We start from the raw sequence: 23,438 nt of genomic DNA, 5'->3' as shown, positions 1-23,438 counted from the left end.
ACACATGAATAATGAGATCAGGAATGGTAATACCTAAATAATAATGGGCAGTTTTTCCATACAAATAGTGATTTTTCCATAATTGAATAATACCTCAAGCAGTCCTCAACACCAAACCAATAACTCGTTGAGGTATAATATCAATACCCACAAAATACCAAAATAAGTTATTTTCAATACCTGGGTAATCGACCAATACCTTGTCTTGATATGATCCTTGACTTTGGTATGCTGCAGTTATTTGTCAGTTATTCATTCTTGCTCGGGATGTGCTACAGCATCTTCCACTAACTGACCTCGAAATCACACTGAACCGCTACAACAACACACGGGTACGACGATGTGCACATTCAAATTTACGACGACGACGCGACCGATCCGAATGAAAAAAGCGGCACTTCCACTTTGTCTCCAAAAACACACTAAACCGCTCCGTACGAAGATCGACGAACCAAGACGGACTCTCCAGTAAATAGATAGATACTTTCAGATGATTTTGTTTGTGCAGATTAAATCTTGTACATCCCTAAATAGGATTGACGACCATAACAAAAAGAAATGTCATGAAGACACGGTTAAACATAGTTAGCGAATATGTGGTGAAATTTAAGGATGGTTATCAAACCTATGTAGATGGTACTGCACGCTGTTCACCAATTCAATGTATTTGTAACGCGGAAGTGAATCATATTGTTTATATGATATATTTGAGTTAAGCTTATGGATCGCCAATCCGGAGACGGCGGGTTCGATTCCCGTTCCGGTCGGGAAAATTTTCTCGAGTCCCTGGGCATAGTGTATCACTGTGCTTGCCTCACAATGTTCAAATTCATGCAGTGGCAAGCAAAGAAAGCCCTTCAATTAATAACTGTGGAAGTGCTCAAAGAACACCAAGTGGAAGCGAGGCAGGTCAAGTCCCAGTGGAGACGTAGCACCATAAAGAAGAAGAAGAATAAGGGAGTGTAGATCAAAGTGGATAATGAAAATGATAGGTATGATAGTATTCGTTAGGTTGCGAATAAGTGTGAAAATTTATAGAAGGTGAAAATAGGCAACGTATAATGTATTCTACATATTCTCACACTTCTTCGCAACCCAGCGAATACTATCATACCAATCATTCTCATTACCCACTTTGTTCTCTACTCCCTTATTCTCTGAGTAGAAAAGGACCGCTAAAGCCATAAAATGATGAAGTTATAAATAGAATACGGTCGATAAATCAGAATGTTCACATTTAGCAATATTTTTTAATTTCTTCCGACAATTTATTTGGTACCTTTTTCCGTATAATAATTATGAACATTGGTTTCTGAATTACGAATGAGTTCTTGTTTGATGGAGATTATTCGGATGACAGCTATATTAAACGATATCGAAAACAAATCAAAAACTTCAGAGCTGTTTTATCAGATATGACAAAAAACTATTTCATCAACATTTTTAATAAAAAAAAACTAGATATCCCGGCAAATGTAATACTGCCAACTGCGTTTTTTTTTTTCATGTGCAAAAACACGTCGTGTCCCTGCACAAACGCAAAAAAGAAAAAAAAATCGGTGAATGCGTTGTTCCGTTGGTGAACCAAATCGTAAATTCTACACGTAATTTTGCCAGAAAAAAATGAATGATTTTTCACCTACGACGCAATTTATAGACAAATACTGTCTGAATAGTGTCGAAGAATCGCGTAGATTTGAAAAGGGACTACTTTCTGCTGTTTGGAATAAAAAATAAAAATCTGGAATTATCAGGGAATTTATTTTACTTGGAAATTCGTAGCATTCAGGTAAATTCAGAGAAATTTTGTAGATGGGATATTTTGTTAAGAATATCTTAGTGATCAGTGCCGTTTCCTAAAGCAAAACATTGCAAAAAAAGTAAAGATACAAATACAAATTGGAAATGGACGAGAACATTTTTTTACTAATAACAAGCTTATCCGAGCAGAGGAAAAAAGTTCAACAAAAGCATATTTTGCTACAGAGATCAAAAAGTGATATTTGTTTGTTTGATATAAGAGGTAAAAGTACTGAAAATAATATCTCAATTTGACTCCTGGAACATCATCATCATAGCACACTTAGCTTTTGGTAAGACCTAACCAATAGCTATAAGCTATTTGACTGATCTTCAAATATCAAACTTTGCTATTGATTAGATGGTTCAAGAACAAATTTTTGCTATTATTTTCAGTACTTTTACCTCTTATATGAAACAAACCAATATCACATTTTGATCGTCAGTACTTGACCTCTGCCCGGGTATCCATAAAATTCAACAATTAACACCATTTGAACAGATAGATTGGAGGTTAGGGAATTGCCATTGTTTGGGGTATTTGTAGGTTTTTTTTCACGAAATTTATTAAAATTTAGAGTCATATTTCTACAATATTTGTATTTTATTCCATAATTTATCTTTGAATACTTAATGGTATATACCAATTGATGATTTATTTCATCACCGTACGAGTTTGGACCGAAGGGTCTCAGATTTTCATGAAACTTTTTCCACAAGCGGGGTTCATGGATGTACGAATAAAAATATGAGAAAAATTCAGGGTCGCCTTTTTTCCGGAAAACTCAGGTGGAATTTGATTGTTTTCCCCTGACACTACTTACTTTGAAAAATCATATTTAACTCAAGAACGAATCATTGCAGAAACTTTTTTTTGAAAATGAAAGCAAATTTTCTCAGAAACCCAAAAAAGTATGAACTGGAAAAAGTTTTCCAGAAAATTTTACACCGTTGAGAAAATTCATAAACAAAAGCCGGAAAAACTATGCCTAACAACCTTTGAAAAATCATAACTCAAGGACGAAGCATCGTAGTAACAAGGTTTTTTTTAGGAAAAAGGAGCAAGGAAAGCAAATTTTCTTAGGAATCAAAAAAATGTAAACTTAAAAATGTTTTCTACAAAGTTGAGAAAATTCATAAAGAAAAGCCGAAAAAACTATGCCTGAACTCGCGAATTTTAAATTAAATATTTATGAGAAAAAAAACTTTACAAACTTCAATTCCAGTAACTTTTAGGATGTACTTTATTTTCGTTCCTGAGTTATGGACAATTTTGTGAAACATTACCCTTTAAACCTTTTCTTGGAAAACCCATATTTCAATCGAAGCATCGGAAAAACAAAAAATTTTTATCGAAGCAATTGCAAATTTTCTAAAATATCTGAAAAAATATATGGGATGTGTTTTGATGAAGTATCTATAAGTCGAAGTGGATTCCGATGGATTCCAAATGAATCCCTTTTTAGTACAATGGAGTTTTTTCAGCTTTTCTCACGGTGTAATGCTTAATGAAAAATATAATCCATTTCGGCTTATACTGCATTAAAACCAATCCCATTTCTTTTTTCCAGATATTTTAGAAATTTGCAATTACTTTGATAAAAAAATGTTTGTTTTTCCGATGTAATCGCCAATTACTGCAATGAAAGTGTCATATTCATCCCTGGCACAAATACTTGCAGATATTACTGTGAAGACAATTTTCTGACTAAAATCATAGAGGATTGTTTCTGTAATAGTTCCTGGTGGTGCTACTTGCTGATTTTTTTACCAAAATACCTAGGTGAGTTTTAGGCTATGTTCAATTGATATTTCTAACTAAACTTTTTGAAATATTTTTTAAATTTGTTAGTAAAGGACTTCTTGTCATTATAGCTTTGTAGAATTCTGTGATCTAAAAAGCCATTATAGAAAGAATTTCGGATGACAGTATATCAAATGTTTGTGAAAGAAAACAACTCAAAAGTAGAGAATCCAGTCGTTAGAGAAAAATGTGGTTGTTGAAAATTGTGGATTTTTGTTTTAATGTTTATGGAAACATTTCTAGCAGCTCATGGAGTTAATGAAAATATGCTTGGAGGAACTCTTGTAGTTTTTTCTGTGGATCATTTAGTCAAGTAGCTGGGTAAATTAATAAAATAATTCGTAGCGACTCTTCTTGCACATACTTACATAAAACGAAACTTCTAGAAGAATTTGATCTTAGTTTAATTCATTTTTTTAGTCTAAGATATCTTTCGCATTTTTTATGTACCGTAATCCGGGGTAACATTGATCAGAATTCTCAAACTTTCTTGAATAATTCCCTTGTTAAAGCAAACGTTGCATGTTTTATATTTTTAAAACAAGTACTGGCCCCCTGAGTATGTGTTAGGCTACTGTAGTGCAAAACGAGCCAATTCTACATACGCGACGAACGTGCTATCGTTCGTATCCCAACGCTTACGTTTGCAAATTAATTACAACAATGTATCGCTCGCCAAATCGATATGAGCATACGACGGTTCGATCGAGACGACGACGACGCGTCGTCCGCTGACCTAAGCATAAATCACTCCAGGAAACTTCCATAAGGTTCTATGTAAACACATTGTATGATATACTTTTGGCAGTCTGGCTGGCCCTATAAAAGGGGTCTTCCCAGGCCGAATAAATCAGTTCAATTTGGTCTTCGGACCTCAACGCATAACGTCGTTTTTAATCGATATCACCGCCGAGTGCTGTTCAATAAGACACAGCATTACATGGCTGACCGTGCCAAGTGGCCGAACCTTCTCCGAGGAAAATTCTGTGACTGTGTGATTCGTTAAGGAACGCTTGCTGAAATTTTCAAAGTGATTGCGTAACTCGTGATGGGAAAACAACAGTCCAAAACAACATCAATCAGCGGCGACCCACAAGTGAATATAGTGAACCAGCTAGAAGATCACAGTATCCTGCATGAAGAACATGCCATAAAATTGTGGATCCTTCTTGCTCTTAATATTATACAACTATCTGTGACTGCCTACAAATGGCACGCAAAACACGTCAGGCGCAGAGCTTTCGAAAAAGGATGCAAATCCTCAGAAACATTAAGCAAAGTTTAAAACATTGACAAAGAAAAATAAAGTGAAATGAAGAAAAATCGTACCTCAAATGTGCAGGCTTACCATGGCCTAATATTAGAAGAAGTAAGCCGAAAAAGAGAAGAACTCGTAAGAAAATTCGGACCAAGAAATGAACAACAAGTAAAAGGTGCACCGACAAGTGAACAAAAACTAAAAAGTGTAATTGAAAAAGTAAAAACCACACAAAAATCTACTGGACAAAAAGTGAAAAAAGATGGTATTGAATATATACCACTAAACGTCAACCGTTCAGACGAAAACATGCGCCAGTGGGGCGCACGCGTAAAAATACCAGTGGATGAGGTTAAAATGCTGGCTATGCAACTGAAGGCAAGCATTAAACCTCGAGCAACAAAAATAAGATACCAACGACCTAGCGACAATAGGGGCCGTGCCAGCTGGGTGTCACCTGATCCTGCTCCGACTTCAAGATAAGGTAAAATTAAACATGGAAACCTCCTTCAATTTACCTCATAGAAGATTTTAATTAATTTCAATGGACGAATTTTTCCAAATAAATGAAATTTCTAATAAATATTTGGAAAGTTTGAAAAAGTACAACCGATTTTCAGAGGAAACGCGACTACAAAAGGTGAAATATTTAAGTGATTTGAAGAAAAGGCTTAAAAACATTCTAAAAACTAATAAAGATCTGCAAAATGAGGCAGTTATAAAAAAGGGTACAGAAATTTGTGGAAAAATCAACCAATCATTGACATTACTAAACGAGAACGAACAATTAGGAATTTCACGGACAGCACTAGAATCAGGGGTAGAAGAAAGTAAAGTAGCAGGAACAATCGAAAAAGAAGAAGAAGAAGAAGTAGAAGAAGAAGACAGAGTAGAAGGGGAAAAAGAAGAGTTAGAAGAAGAATATCAGGAGGAAGAAATGGCTAATATTATTGAAACAATCAAAACAATCTCATCTTTGATTCCATCATACGATGGATCAAATGATAATTTATCAAGCTTTATCTCTGCTCTTAAAGCAGGAAAGACAATTCTGACTAATGATAATACCGTTGCAGCCGTACAGGTAGTACTATCGAAACTATCTGGAAAAGCAAGAGCAGCAGTAGGTGAAAATCCACGAAATTTCGATGAGATAATCAATGAATTAGAAGCAAAATGTACATCAAAAACATCACCTGATGTTTTTGTTGCAAAGCTTCAAGATTTGAAACAAATAGGAGACATTAACAAATTTACAGATAGCGTCGAGAAACTCACTCAGCAGCTCGAAAGAGCATACATTGCTGAGAAAATACCAGTTGATACAGCCCAAAAAATGGCAATTAAACAAGGGGTAAAAGCTCTTTACACAGGAGTGAAAAACCCAGAAACAAAAATCTTATTAAAGGCAGCAGAATTTAAAACCTTGTCTGCGGCCATCGAGAAAACTGTAGAAAATGAGAAAAGTTCTTCTAATGCCAACCACTCTCAACTGATGTTTGTCCAACGAGGTCAAGTACATCGTGGACACATCAGAGGAGATAGAAGTTTTTTCGACAGAGGCCACTATAGAAGAAACAGAGGTAACTATCGTGGAAATTTCAGAGGCAATTCTCGTGGAAATTTCCAAGGCCGATATCAAAACCGAGGACATAGTGCAAATTTCTATTCTTCACGTGGTAGAAGACCATATAGAGGACATTCTCAGTCCCGTATTTATTATACGAACAGTGAAAGTGGTCAGACACCTCAGTTACCCCAACAAGCAACAAACGCTCCACAACCAACAACGCAACATCAAAACACTCAACAGCCACAAAATTTTTTAGGCCAAATTCAACGCTTTTCACAATAAACCCATCAGCATCAAATTTTATAAAGGCACATATTGGAATATCAAATTCTACATGTACCTTTATGGTCGATTCAGGTGCTGACGTTTCTATATTCAAATTAAATAATATATTGCATGATCAACTGATAAATCGAGATCGAAGATGTATGATCTCTGGAATATCAGAAAATAAAATTGAAACTGTTGCATCAGCTGTGACACAACTAACATTCCAAAATACCATTACATTGGAACATGAGTTCCAAATAGTTGAAGAAAATTTTCCAATATTTACTGATGGGATATTGGGACGAGACTTTTTAACTGCATTTAAATGCAGTATTGATTATGAATCCTGGATTTTGAACATTCGATGCAATAATGAGGAAGTTAACATTCCCATTGAAGACAACTTCAATGGAGGATTCATACTTCCTGAACGTTGCGAAGTTGTAAGAAAAATAAATGATTTAAATTTGAATGAAGATATGTTAGTGTGTGCCGAAGAAATCCAACCAGGGATTTTCTGTGGCAATACATTGACGTCACCATCAACAAAATACGTTAAATTTATAAATACTACTGATAAAGCAGTACTTATAAAAGATTTTAAGCCTATGATGAAACCTCTGAAGAATTTTATCGTAGCAAATGTCAATAAAAACGGTAATATTTCCGACCGAACTGATCAAATAAGATCAAAAATTAATGTTTCAGAACTACCAGCATCAGCCAAGGAACCTTTTGAAAATTTAATTCACGAATACAATGATATTTTTGCGTTAGGAGAAGATAACCTCACTACTAACAACTTCTATTCACAAAATATAGAACTTTCAGATAACGTGCCTGTATACATCCCAAATTATAGGAATATACACGCGCACAATGAGGAGATTGAATCTCAAGTCCAAAATTTGTTGAAAAATGATGTGATTGAACACTCAGTCTCGGCTTACAATTCACCAATTCTGTTGGTACCCAAAAAGTCGAGCAGCAGTGAGAAAAAATGGAGACTAGTTGTCGATTTCAGACAGCTGAATAAAAAAATTTTGGCTGACAGATTTCCCCTACCTAGAATCGATACTATTTTGGATCAACTAGGTAGAGCTAAATACTTCAGTACTCTGGATTTGATGGCAGGATTTCATCAAATTCCTCTAGATTTTGATTCCAGAAAATATACGGCATTTTCAACACCCTCTGGGCATTATGCTTTTACGCGCTTACCATTTGGACTCAATATAAGCCCAAATAGTTTCCAGCGCATGATGACGATTGCCATGGCAGGTTTAACACCTGAATGTGCATTCGTATACATTGATGATATAGTTGTCATAGGATGCTCTATAAATCATCATCTTAACAATTTAAAGCGAGTTTTTGAAAGATTGAGACAGTATAATTTGAAACTCAATCCCGAAAAATGTCAATTTTTTAAGGCAGAAGTAACTTACTTAGGCCATAAAATTTCAGATAATGGAATTCTCCCAGATAATTCAAAATTTGATGTAATAAAAAAATATCCCAAACCAACTAACGCAGATGACGTTCGTAGGTTTGTGGCCTTTTGTAATTATTATAGGAAGTTTGTGCCAAATTTTGCGCAACTTGCTAGGCCGTTAAACAATTTATTAAAGAAGGATATAAAGTTTACGTGGTCAAATGATTGTCAGGCAGCTTTTGAAGCTCTTAAGGAAAAATTATTAAACCCACCAATTCTTAAATATCCTGATTTTACAAAACAATTCGTATTGACAACGGATGCTTCGAACATTGGATGCGGTGCGGTGTTGTCACAAAATTTTGACGGAAATGACTTACCCATTGCTTATGCCAGTAAAGCATTTAGCAATGCAGACACGAAAAAACATACAATAATACAAGAAATGATTGCCATACACTGGGCCATCGATCATTTCAAACCATATCTGTATGGAAGAAGATTCATGATCAGAACAGATCATCGCCCTCTGGTGTATCTCTTTGGTATGAAAGAACCTACCAAAAAGTTAACCCAGATGCGTTTAGATCTTGAAGATTATGACTTCGAAATACAATATATCAAAGGAAGTAATAATGTTGGTGCAGATGCATTATCCAGAATTATAACTTCAGATGATATTAAATCAAAATCAATTCTCATGGTCCATACTAGATCTATGACCAAAAATCAACACAAAATTGACAAAACAAAAACTGTTTCACAAAAAAAGAAGCTTGATCACCTTCTTGTCTACGAAACAGAATCGCCGGCAGACATTAAAAAATTGAATAAAATGAAAATATGCATGCAAAATGGAATGATTATTATAAAATTAATGAACGAAAATATGCGCAAAACTTTAATAACGCTTGAAAGAGATATTATTCACGAAAATGAAAGTCAGACGCTAGAGTTTGCTCTTTCAGAGATGAATAAAATATTGGAAAATAGAAAAATTGCAATGTCGACACAAGAAGATATTTTAAAACATATACCACTACAAGATTTTAAACGGATCGCTCTAGACGTCATCCGTAAATTCGAACTAATACTATATCGCCCTCCGAAAGAATTGACGAATTCTGAAGAGATCAATAACATCCTACATGACTTCCATATGACTCCAACAGGTGGTCATATTGGACAAAACCGGCTTTATCTCAAACTCAGAGACCTTTACTTTTGGAAAGGCATGAGAAGTTCGATTACGAAGTTTGTAAAGGCCTGCAAACTTTGTAAAATGAACAAAGTAACAAAACGGACAAAAGAAGAATCTTTGGTAACAACTACACCTTGTAAACCATTCGATATTATCTCGATTGACACAGTAGGTCCGTTACCAAGAACTGCGAAAAACAATCGTTATTGCATAACATTGCAAGACGATTTAACCAAATATGTTGTAATTATACCATTAGAAAATAAGGAAGCTGATACCATTGCGAAAGCTTTGGTGCAGAATTTTATACTTATCTATGGATCATTTTTAGAGTTAAAATCTGACCAAGGTACAGAGTTCAAGAACGAAGTACTTAAGCAGATTAGTAAAATACTTAATTTTAAACAAACATTCTCAACTGCTTACCATCCACAATCCATTGGAGCACTAGAAAGAAATCATAGGTGTTTAAACGAATACCTACGAAATTTTTCCAACGTACACCACAATGATTGGGATGAGTGGACTAAATTTTATGAATTTACCTATAACACTACTGCTCACACCGATACCGAATATACACCTTTTGAACTTGTATTCGGTAGAAAAGCCAAACTTCCTCAGGATATGCAAAAAGTTACACCAGAACCGATATATAATTTGGACGAATACTACACAGAGTTAAAATTCAAACTGCAAAAATCAAGCGAAATAGCTAGGAAAATTTTAATAGAACAAAAAATCAAACGAACACAAAATTTGAATAATAACTTAAATCCAATAGATGTTTCTGTAGGAGATTTGGTGTATTTATCAAACGAAAATAGGAAAAAGCTTGAGCCACATTTTATAGGTCCATTCAAAATTAAAGAAGTTGACAATATACATTGTAAAATAATCGATATTTCCAACAAAAAAGAAATACAAGTACATAAAAACCGAATCATAAAAATGTAACAAAATATATTGTAAAAGATTCTTTAAGTGATGCTTGATCAGAATAGCTACGCCATTCTTCTGAAAAAGGGGAAAGGTGTAGTGCAAAACGAGCCAATTCTACATACGCGACGAACGTGCTATCGTTCGTATCCCAACGCTTACGTTTGCAAATTAATTACAACAATGTATCGCTCGCCAAATCGATATGAGCATACGACGGTTCGATCGAGACGACGACGACGCGTCGTCCGCTGACCTAAGCATAAATCACTCCAGGAAACTTCCATAAGGTTCTATGTAAACACATTGTATGATATACTTTTGGCAGTCTGGCTGGCCCTATAAAAGGGGTCTTCCCAGGCCGAATAAATCAGTTCAATTTGGTCTTCGGACCTCAACGCATAACGTCGTTTTTAATCGATATCACCGCCGAGTGCTGTTCAATAAGACACAGCATTACACTACTCGAAAAAGTATTGCAAAACTTGATCTAACTTTTGATTTTGTTGATTTGGGGTAACATTGATCATGTCAGTGATCAATATTCGTTTGTGTTGAAAATATCCTTTCTTACTAAATTCGGGGTCGCTGATTTCGAATATGTTGTCCAAATTCTTGCAAGTTATGTACTTTTTGAGATATTTTATCATTAAAATCTTCCAAATCGCGAATAACGCCTAAAAGTAGGCAATGGCTTAAGGAATTGATAGTCTACTTTTAATAAATCGTATATTTTATTGAAAAGTAGCATTTTCATAAAAGTTTCGGTTATTAAATCCAACTCTAGGATATCATATTAAAGTAATACAGTGATTTCGAACTTCATATTGTATCTAGTATTCATGCAATGCATGAATATTTGTCAATGTATCTCATTACGTTACGAAACACAGTTATGGAACAATCGATTTATTTCAATGTTTATGAAATTCAATTTTCATAAACTATATGCTATTTAATAGGTAAATAATAGCAGATATCGATATAACATTCGATAGCGGAAACTGATTCAATATAAAATGCTTGTTTGAACAATTCATCAGGTCGGCCAAGCCGATCAATGTTACCCCGCTGATCAATGATACCCCGTTTTACGGTATATCTAAAAACAACTAAACAAATTACGTTGAAAACGTCAATGTTTTGTTCCTCAGTAATTGAGGATTTCTTTAAAAATTCAGTTAGATTTTTTTTCTTTTTATCCCATCAAAATCTTCGCTGACGGGTTTGGTGGTCTAGTGGCTACCGCTTCTGATTCGTATGCAGAAGGTCATGGGTTCAATCCCTGGCCCGTCCTTTTCATCCTACTTTGTATCTTTCTATCCACTTTCTCTCGCTCTCTCTTCTCTACATATACAACTCATGTATATTCATATGTTCATAGCCATCGCTAGAACCTGAAACGAATTGAAAAAAAAGTCGTTTCCCTCCCTTCCAACTTATACTCACAGCACAGTGCATATATAACGTCTATAAGTTATCCAACCAAAGCGTGTGTGCCGATTGACCTTATTCACCTTATTCACCTTACAATCTATCACGAACACTATAAATAACCCCTATCCATGGATCGCATCACCGACCCAATGGTGACTCCCAGATCTCCCATCCTTTCCGTCTAACAAATACCCAAGTCCGTGCGGGTTGTGGAGACGCAGAGTGCTCTCGGTTTCTAGTAGCAACAACCAGTACACTCTAACATTCCTTTCCCTTCCCAGCTGACTATAAGGACTTGGCCGGCGCCGTTATTGATCAAATATGCATGAGCTGCTAAAATTGCACTTTGAGAATAAGTGGAATGTCCCAGCCCCTTATTCAGTTGGATCTCAGTGCAATTGGTACCAGTTCAGATCAATCACGGAGGAGCAACCATTGACATGTATAGTCAGAATTGATCGTTTTTTCGTTATCCCATCAAAAACTTCGCTGATTCTTTCAGCTTCTTTATTTACTCCCTAAACTTCAGCTTTTCATAAAAAAGTTATTATTTACACATAAAAATTGTGTGCTGGTAGTTCATCGATTGGTTTTCGGCGAGAGATAATTCAAAAATTATTTGCCAGACTGTCCGGACGTTTCGGTCGATTTTACTGGCCTTCGACCATCTTCTGCGGACTCTAAAATATATTAAACATTTAAAAAACACACAAAACCAACTAATTGACACATTCTACGGGCCCCGTATCATCAATACCAATTTTTCAAAGTTGAGCTATGGTATATTTGACATTTTTATCACATTCTACATTACTTTTGCCATCCAAAAATGTATTCGACATGATATTAGTATAACAATAAATATAAATTGAACGACGATTAAGATTAACACTAAAATCGTGATTTTAAGTCATTTAGGCACACTTTTCATTGAAACTATCGCATTTTAAACACCAACAAACTGATTTTTCAAAAGTCTTCCATCACTTGTAGATAAATGTATGTAGATTTTATAGCATAAAAAGATTTTTAATTGGAAGACTTTACAACTCTGAAATATGGCTGATCATAGTATGGGTTTTTATTGCGTTGTAACGTCACGAAAAATCAACATTTTTAAATTTTATTCAAATACGGAAAACGCTACAAACATGGAATTTTGTATGCTCTTTGTACTCGAAAAGATCTTTCAAATGAGACTAAAAGAAAGAAAATCGGTTCACGGAAGCCTGAGTTTCACCTGGTTGAAGTTTGCGTTGTAACGTCACGAAAAAAAGTTCTGTGGAAAAGACCAAATCTTTCTGGCTTGGGCAGCTTCTGAATTGGACAAACGTAGTTCTATATTCAAAACAGTTTCGTTCTCGTTGTGTATGAGCTCTTTTTCAAGATATCGTTTATAATCTGCGTACCATTGCCCGTTCCTGAACTACGTAGACTTTTGAAGGACGGGGGGCAAAATCTACGATGTAATTGTACTGTGATATTGTAATTTTTTTTAATCGTAATCAAATACCACTCAAACCGAAAATTTCTGTGATATCAGTAGCCAACAGACGAAACACTGACGAAATAACAAAGTAATTAGTTGGTCAAAGACTTACAGTTGATGGATAGTTGGATTTAAAGTTCCACCCACAGGCGGCACTACAAAACTTACAAATTTCAAATTTCATACATATCAGGATCCCTATTACATAGAAATACGATTTCTTCGGCAAAGTTGTTTGGTAAGTAAAGGACTTGCAGTTGATTTACCAATAGATGCGAGATATTGCCACCAGAAGACGTTAGTTTCCATTTTGCAAAAGCAGTAAAGGGATTAGAATTTCTTGAAAAGTATTTTACAAGCTGCAACTTTTTTCACTTTAGACACATTGTATTCAAATCAAATAGTAATCAAAGATCAATATATAATTCTTAACTTTCAAAATTTAATTTGATTTGATTCACTTATTCCTAAGATATAAGAGTTAATAGAACAACAGTCAAAAATATGATTCTGCTTAAAGCGCTCTATATTTGTGTAGAGTCAACCAATCAAGTCCAAATTTGTAGAAATTACAGATAACAAGATGAGGAACTATCAGTCAAAATTTGAAAATTTTTGATTATTTTATAAAAAGTTACGGCTTGTTGAATGTGTTTTGGGTAATTAAAAAAATTGGCATGCTTTTGAAAATTTGCAACTACCACCACTGTACAATGATACATATTGCCCATTTACTGGCATTTTACCAGGTTTGCTGGTATGTCTTAAACATACTGGAAAAACTTGTAATTAGAAGGCACGAAATGTTGCTAATTGACAAATTGAGAGATGAAATTTGTGAAAAAAATCGCGTTCTGGTGGGATTCGAACCCACGACTCCGTATTCGCTAGACCGGCGCTTTAACCAACTAAGCCACAGAACAGGTAATGGTTCCGCAGCCGTAACTTTTTATAAAATTAATCAAAAATTTTTTTAAGACGGTTTTTGAAATAACGCGGTTTTTTTTTTAGGACGGACCGCGTAAAAAAACCGCGTAAAAAAAACCGCGTAAAAAAAACTTCAGTGTAGTTGTTTACTTTGTCAAGAATTTTCAGTTTGAAAGCCGTTTGGTTCAAGTTTCTAACTGACTAGTAGTAGTCGAAATTTTGAAAAATAATTCACTTTATATTTATTGAAAAAATATTCAACATGTTGTAACTTTTTATAAAGTGCCCAAAAATTTTGCCAAAAAATAGTTTCTCAATTAGTAAAAATTTGTTTAAAACTTTTTGAGGAATTCTAATCGTTTGTAAACTATTGTAAACTTTTAGTTAGCGTCGCCCAGTTTGTCAGAATCCCACATCCAATAGTAAATCAGCTGTAAGTTTTTGACATATCAAACAACTTTGCCAAAGACACTAACTCTCTAAGTAATTATGACTCTGATATATATGGTATGGTTTTTTTTTTGTCAGAATTAGGTCTATTTGTCTCTGGAATCACAGAAATTGATGCCCCTAAGTGGTATGCAGATCCTCAGGTATATCTTCGGTTCAATAACTGCTCGCACATCTTAAAGCGTTTTTAACCCTCTAATACCCAATCCCGCCTTTAGACGGGGTATAGTTTGAGCATTTTTGTAATTTTTATTTCCTGGAAAATCAATTTTTAATTATTTTTAGCTGATATTTAGGACTGTTCTGTATATCTCAAAATGGTTTTTGTTGTATTTTAAAGCGTATTTACATTTTTTAACAATCATTGAAAAATTGATGTTTTAGTCACCTTGTAGAAGTCATTATTTATTTTGTATTGAATCGCTACAATTAACATATTTTAAATTTTTCCCAAATCATTCTATCCTTGTTTAATAGTTTAAGGGAATCGAATACACTCTAAAATTATTTTCCTTAACATTACACGGAAAATAAAATTTTCTGTGAAAAAAAATTAAAATAATAATATTTCAACAATAACACTAGTTTACAGCATTTTTGAACTCGGTAAGCTGATGATCGTTTTTGTTATAGAATCATGCCCTCAGTTCGAAAACGCGAAGGAAAAAAATTACAGTAGAGCGGAAATTTTTTCGACTTTCCATACAAGGTTGATGATTTGAAATTGATTTTTGTTCTATTTTTAAGCAAAGTCGCTCACTTCACACATCTCATTCTCTGTAATCAATGCTCCGATTGAGCTGAATTTTTTACTGTAACTCGCCTACATATGATATGTCAAATATACGTTGAGAAAGAATTTTTAAATTGTTTTTTTCTTATTGAAAAAAATACATTTCTTCATATATTTTTGGAACAATTGCTAAAATTTAAGGAGATCGTCCCTAAAACTCGCCAATATCTTGAATTTCATCAATAGGACGCAAAACCTGCATTCAGATGTTCGAAAGGTATTATATTCAGCTTTTAATTAATGGAAAAAGATTTAAAATTGGTTGAACAAAACGCAAGATATTTGAATTTTAGTAAATTCCATATTTTAAAAAGTTGTAAAACTCAATATTGAGCTAAAACTCAAAAACTGTTCTACTTTAAATTTTTTGAAGCACGGTTTCGAAATCAGCGCTAAATTATGCTTCAAAAATTTTGGTCGTTGACAGAAGTTCACGACTTTCGTTTTATTTTGTAAACTTGTGTAATCATAAAATCTCAAAATGTTTTCATCTCAAAAAATCTGTTCCCCAACTCATTTTTGAGCTATCATATCTCGGAAACCAGTGAACCAAATTGAATGAAATTTTGAACGTACACTAACAATATACAAATGCTTCACAAACTATTGAAACATAGATACTTTTTGAACGTTGAAAAAAGTTATCATGGATTGACACTTTTTGAATTTTCCCCGAAAAAATGTAACTTTTTTACGTCAATGTCAATAAATTTTAGTGTTGATGTCCAAAGATTTTCCTCTTCTGTTCTCAAGTTATCTTTAATCAGATATATTTGAGCCTATTTAGATTGAAGGAAGAACACATTTAGCAATTTTTGTGTGTTATTGTAAATTTGACTTATTTTCCTCTATATCGGTAAAAATTTCAACCTGGTATAACTTTATTCGCCGTGAGAAAATATTACATTTTATAACGTTGTATCAAGTATCAGTATATTGTTGATAAACGTTAAAAAATTCATTCAATTCGGTTCACTGGTTTCCGAGATATGACAGCTCAAAAATGAGTTGTCTAAAAAATAGTGTTTTACTCGAACGGTTCTAACTTCGCGAAAAATTATTCAATCGAGCCCAAATTTGTACCAATGATGCACATATAACAGGTTGATAAACAGTCAAAATTTGAGATTTTTTGATGGACTCTATGAAAAGTTACAGCATGTTCATTTTTTTTTTTGTGGGAGAAAAAAATGCCTATCCCAAACAATTTGGCCACCCCCTGTAATACATACACTGTAGTGCAACTGTGGAATCGAATTCAGTTCTAGGCCTACTGGCGACGGCGATAGTCGAGTGACTCCTTAGTCTGAAGGAATAGAAGCGCCCGCTCTTCCGAGAATTTCTCTAACATTTTCAAGCTGCTTCAGTATTTTTTAAATTTTTGCGGCAACGCTTTTAGAAAAAAATCAGATTTATTAAAAATATTTCGGATATTTCTATGAAAATTGATTTGGGATGTCGGCACCTCGTTCAGGATTCCAATTTTTGGAAATCCTTCGGAAAATCTTTCGGTACTTCCTTCAATGAGTTTTCAACAAAGTGCGGCATCATTACGATGGCTACGTTGCAAGCACCGAAGGTGGCGTGGTTACAGATCTAGAAGTACGTGCGCAGGACGGAAGATTTCCAGCCCCTAACCTCCAAAAGATTGAGGAGGAGATTGACCGGTTGAAAAACAACAAAGCCGCTGGAGCAGATCAAATACCAAGCGAGCTACTAAAATACTTTGGAGAAGCACTGGTGAGAGCACTACACTGGGTCATTACCAATATTTTGGAGGAGGAAGCCTTGCCGGAGGAATGGATGGAAGATATCGTGTGTCCCATCTACAAACAGGACGACAAGTTGGGTTGCGGGAACTACCGCGCGATCACACTACTGAGCGCTGCCTACAAGATACTCTCTTAAATTTTATGCCGCCGTTTATTACCAACTACAAGAAGGTTCGTGGGGCAATATCAGGCTGGATTCATGAGTGAACGCGCTACAACCGACCAGATGTTCACCATCCTCCAGGTGTTGTAGAAATGTCGTGAATACAACGTGTAAAAACATCACTTATCCATTGATTTCAAATCGGCATATGATACAATCGATCGAGACCAGCTATGGCAGATTTTACACGAACACGGATTCCTGGATAAACTAATACGATTGATCAAAGCGACGATACGTATTCGAGTATCAGAGTATCACTCTCAAGGCACTTCGAATCTCGCAGAGGGTTACGGCAAGGTGATGGTCTTTCGTGTTTGCTGTTTAACATTGCTTTAGAGGGTGTAACATGGAGTGCGGGGATAAACACGAGTGCAATGATCAACGATCAACGATCAATTCTGACTATACATGTCAATAGTTGCTCCTCCGTGATTGATCTGAACTGGTACCAATTGCACTGAGATCAATAACGGCGCAGACCAAGTCCTGGGAAGGGAAAGGAATGTTAGAGTGTGCTGGTTGTTGCTACTAAAGACCGAGAGCACCTCTGCGTCCCCATAACCCGCACGGACTGGGGTATTTGTTAGGCAGAAAGGATAGGAGATCTGGGAGTCACCGTTGGGCCGGTGATGCGATCCATGGATAGGGAATTATTTATAGTATTTGTTAGGTGATAGATTGTGTGGTGAAGGTCAAGCGGTACAGTTCACTTTGGTTGCATAACTTATAGGCGTTATATACACTGTGCTGTGGACGTTGGAAGGAAGGGAAACGACTTTTTTCAATTCGTTTCTGATTCTAGCGATGGCTATGAACATATGAATATACATGAGTTGTATATGTAGAGAAGAGAGAGAGAAAACGTAGATAGAAAGATGCAAAGTAGGATGAAAGGGGCGGGCCAGGGTTGGAACCCAATACCTTCTGCATACGAATCAGAAGCTTTAGCCACTAGACCACCAAGCCCTGCGGGGATAAACACGAGTGCAATGATTTTCACGAAATCCTTCCAGCTGCTTGGTTTTGCTGATAATATTGATATTATCGTACGCAAAATTGAGACGATGGCGGAAACGTATCCTACCAAAGAATGAAGCCAGGTGAATCGGATTAGTCATAAATGTGTCAATACATGATGGCAAACAGCTCCAGGGTAGAATTCTGTTCACCATAGGTGGATTAAATCAGGTTTTTAATTTAAAAAATACTTTGTGTTACCACGAAACACATCCAATTGGAATGAATATGAAAAAAAAACAATGGCTTCACAGGTTAGTGTAAAAAGTACGAAGATCTCACCCGTTTGTTTTGATGCATTCCTTTATGTCGCTATTTCATGGTTTTATGCGCGGCACAGTTCTATGACTCAGCAACAACAAATAAATAAATAAACAATGTTTCATGAAGGCAAACAAGAAAAGGTTTGTCATAACGTCTTTGGCAACCATGACCTTTGTTATAAAGATTGTAATTTTTTTATGATATTCGTCATTATCGTCATGAGAATAGGACTTGTAGTCATAGTATCATGAATCGGCATATTTTATGCTTTCATGACTTTTTCATCATGTTTTCGGAAACAGTTTTTTTTTCGTGTTATGCTCCTGATAATTACAAAAATCTTTGTTGAAGATAACGTGTGTCCTCCGTTCCGGAATAATTAATTTTGTCCCGCTAGATTGTGATCCTGGCCTTTAGTGCACTGTTGCAGTGAAAACGACAGTATTCAAAATTAAAATTATCTTATATTTTTAGATTAGAACTTATTAATTTATTTGTTTTATTGTTTACTGTTAACATCATATTAAAAACCAACCCATCCAGCTACGTTTCTGCACTCATCCGAAGGGCCTCTAAATATATGTCGATATTCCGGCGAGAGTGACATATCTACATCCATCTCGAACACCGTGGCAAACGGCGCGCACTTCACCCACCATGCATGCATAGAAGATGCACGAGGCATAACTTTTCAATATTCACCACCATAAGCAGGTGGTTGCGGGGGGGTTGTGGTGATGGAACAGGTGGTGCTGGTTGTTCAATACGAGGGAAATTGGTTTGGCAGATGCATCAACGGCCGACAGTAGCGTTGCGATGCTTCTGTGTCGAATGTAGAGAGGCAAGGCTTTTCCAGCTGATTCACGGATGGCAGGTATGTATGTATGAATGTACGATGTAACATCAGGGTTGAAACTGTTTTGAACAGTGAAAAGTTTTTCTAATACACAATTAAGAATTTACTTCGATGGGAGTCTAATTGGGTTCTTCAACAACCATTCACGAGTAACAGGTATCTGGTACTTGGTTGACTGTAGCATCGTTAGACGCTAGTGTCAGAAATATCATCGAAATTCATCATCGTCGGTTTCTGGCAAAACTAGATAATTCAATTTGAGAAGGGCCAAAACAGTTGTTGCATTCTGTACTACCGTAATGCAATTGCAATCAGTTTGAGGTGTTCAAAAACTGAACTATAATATATTATCGTTATGTTGATGAAATCAATAATTCGCTATTGTTGCGTTCGCTTACAGACACAAGCGAGTCACAACGATGTGTAAAAGAGTTTTAAGAATTTAACGTTGAATTGCTAAAAGACCTTTGCTTATTCTTCATTGAAAACAGAATTCTTATAAATGTGAGTTTGTATGCATTTTCTGAAATTTTATGAAAATCGTTCAATTTCGCTGATTTCATGAATTCTTGTTATTCTCATTCCAATTATTTGAACATTCGACAAGAAACACGTAATGTAGAGCACGTTCTACTTAAACTGGACGCATTTCCTCATTTTTATGTTTTTTTATTTTTTTATAAAATAACGAAGCAATATTTTCAAAATCAGTTTTCGTGCACATGAGTATGGGTCAAGGCATCTCCTGATTTTTTTTTGTGGTGGAAAAAGTTTTCCATTTTTACAGAAACCATTTTTTTGTGAAATTTTATTCAAACATGGTTTCTGTAAAAACGAAAAACATTTTCCACCCCGACAAAAAAATCAGGAGATACCTTGATCCATACTCTACATGAGTACGAAACCCGATTTTGAAAATATTGCTTCGTTATTTTATAAAAAATCAAAAACCAAAAAATGAGGAAATGGATCTAGTTTCGCCTTAATCCCTGGTTGTATTCAAGTACACCATACAACTTTTAGAATTACATCCACTCCAAAAACAATGCCCGATCGACAAAGCTTCCGCTCAAATGACGACGACATAGCAGCGATGCAGGACTCAGGAACTCATCATCAAAAGCATGTAACCATTTTTTTTTCCTTCGGTTTTTCAACGACATTATGTCCCAATCAATCACTGCAGCTGGTTGGATGGTTGGATGTGCCTTTCATGTTTCATGTTGGGCTCGTTGTTTTAGACTTCCGTATTAGGTAGGTAATATGTATCGCAACCCAGCCTACTCTACAGATGTGTATGAATGTCCGCTTTTAGTCAAGTACACTTGAACCAAGCAGTTTGTCGGTCGGTAGGCCTAGCTGGAGTGCCTCCTCCTGCTCCTCCTCGTCGGCTACAGTTTCGATACTGTTGCATTTATGAAGGATATGACATGATTGGGGAGGGCCGGGGTAAAAGGCACTATGCGTTATATGCCTTGTCCAAACTAGGACTAAGCCTGTTTCTCAGTCCAATATGTCCACTGTTATCATTATCAATCTTCTGAGACACACGACTTTATACACACTTAATTTGGAATACCGTGTTCGGTAAATTTTTGACGAAAATGAAAGACCTGAATACAGCTATACTGCATTGTTTACCTTTACTCCGGTTTTGACAGGTGGAGTACTGAGCTTCAATAAAATCGACTACCGTAGCTACCGAAATAGTTCTGCTGTTCTATTTTCGTCAAAAAAGTGATATACACTGTTTCAAAAATTATAAATACACTTTGTTTATGAGGGTTTCGACTAGATGTTTGATCGATGTTTTGGGTGGCTTTCTCAGTCTTTAAGTCGAGCACAAACCAACCATTTGAAACGATCGTTACCAGTGCTGTGAAGTCCAATAAAAATTAAACATATTTAAAAAAAAACCTTTTAAAAAACAACAGGTAATGAACAGGCAGGCCAAACACCAATGGTTAGGCAACTATCTACACGGGAGTCGATAGACACTTCGACCCTTGAGAAAGGCCAAAACCCTTCGGCCGAAACGTCGGGAGAGTAGAAAACAATTCGTTCTCGACCTAAAGACTGAGAAAGTCACCCGGAACATCGATCTACACTTTGTTTATCAAATGAATTAAACTGTTCTGATAGTTTCTACCAATTTCTTTCAAAACACTGCATATTGTGATCCCCATTTTTGTTTTAATTGTCTTGATAGAGTCGAGTTCTCTAAGAATTAGCTAAATCCTCCAAATTTTCATTTGCACAAACATGTTTTTCAATGAATTCTACATTATTCATCACTAAATACCAAATTTTATCTAACTTTTCATCATTTTTGCTTTCTCAACAAGTTGTCCAAGAAAATCGATAAACACATTTGTGCAACAATTTTTCTGACATCAAGTTTCTTATTTTTTAAGGATTTCTACGAAACATAAGAACTAACACACAGTTACTCAGCGTTTCTGTACACATTTGATTTAATCTAATTTATTTTTGCAGCTCATCCGATCTTTCAAATGCAAAGCTTGTCATACCATAAAAACGAATGCAGTAAGCAGTAAGTAAGACATTCGTTTGCTTAACATATAAAAACAGTCGGACCGAATGAATTGATATAAAAAAAGATTTATTTAACCATTTCTTAACTTATTTAACATTTATGATTGTTCTTTGTCACTGATAAAGACACGTTTCACTCCCGAGTACCGAATACTAACTACCGCGACATTGATACTTAATACCTAAAACTGCTGAGCTTGTACCTCCGGCTGGTGCAAGGGTCCATGCGTTCGTCCATCGGTGCGAATTGCTGACGCGCCCGTTCTATCGTTCTAGTTAGCCTGTTGCTACGTGGATGTTGCTGAGCTGGTGGTTTGTTGTAACGTAATTATATGTTACTAGCTGTGTTGTTGATAAATTTGTAACTAAAATGTTTACATTAACCCTCTAATGGATACCTGGGGTCCATTGGACCCCAGAGCCACTTTGAAGTGGTCGCAAAAAAGTTTGGATTGACACATCGGACCCGTTTTCACAGTACCTTCAAACTACACCGCGATGAGTTATTTGTGCAAAAATAACAAATATTTCATGGCGTACTATAGATTATTTTTTATGTCAAAGTTGAACCGGGCGATTTTGGTCCCCTGGGGTCCATTGGACCCCACGACACGAATGATTGTATCTTGTGATCGTCACTCCCTAGAATAATGCTGTCTTCGACCAAATTGTTCAATAGACCAAGGGCAATCTTGTGACGAACAAATTGAATTGGAATTAGCCCAGTAGGTGGCGCTATTGTTTATTCAAATTAAGGATTGAAAGTTAAATTTAGCTTGAATATCTTGAGATTCGGAATGTATAGAAAGTTTGTGTCTTCGGCAAAAGTGTTCAATACATCAAGGATTATTTGGTAATGAAAATTATTTTAAAGTTTTTCTGCAAAATGGCGCTAATTAGTTCGTATATGCCCAGCATCCTAGATTACCGAGTGGCAAGCGTCCTCAAATAAGTACGCTTCTTTTGAAGTGAATATCTTAAGAATAACACAATATAATAACATTTTGTTCACAATACCGATACTTCCGATTTGGTGGATAATTTACTTCAGAATTGACTCACCCGGATATCTCCAGGAATTCCTCCCAAAATTTCTGAAGGAACTCCTACCAGGATTCTTCCAGAAATTAATACAGGAATTCTTTCAGTAATTCCTCCCGAGGTTCCTCTACGATTTCATCTGGGAAATCCACTTAAAAGCCCTCCGGAAATGACTCCCAAAACTACTTCAGGAAATCCACCAGGGATTCAACTAGGAATTCGTAAAAGGATTCTTCCACAAATGCTTTCCGAGATTCCTCCTCGAATTCCTCCCAGAATTACTTCAGGAATTTGTCTCCGAATTGCTCCCGGGTTTTCTCCAGAATTTCCTCACGGGTTTCCTGCATGAGTTTTTCTAGGAAATCCACCTGAAATTCCTCCTGGGATTTC

This window comes from Aedes albopictus, chromosome 2 (genome assembly GCF_035046485.1).
Source record: "Aedes albopictus strain Foshan chromosome 2, AalbF5, whole genome shotgun sequence".
NCBI classification, from domain to species: Eukaryota; Metazoa; Arthropoda; class Insecta; order Diptera; family Culicidae; genus Aedes; species Aedes albopictus.
Note: the sequence above shows the minus strand (reverse complement) of the source record.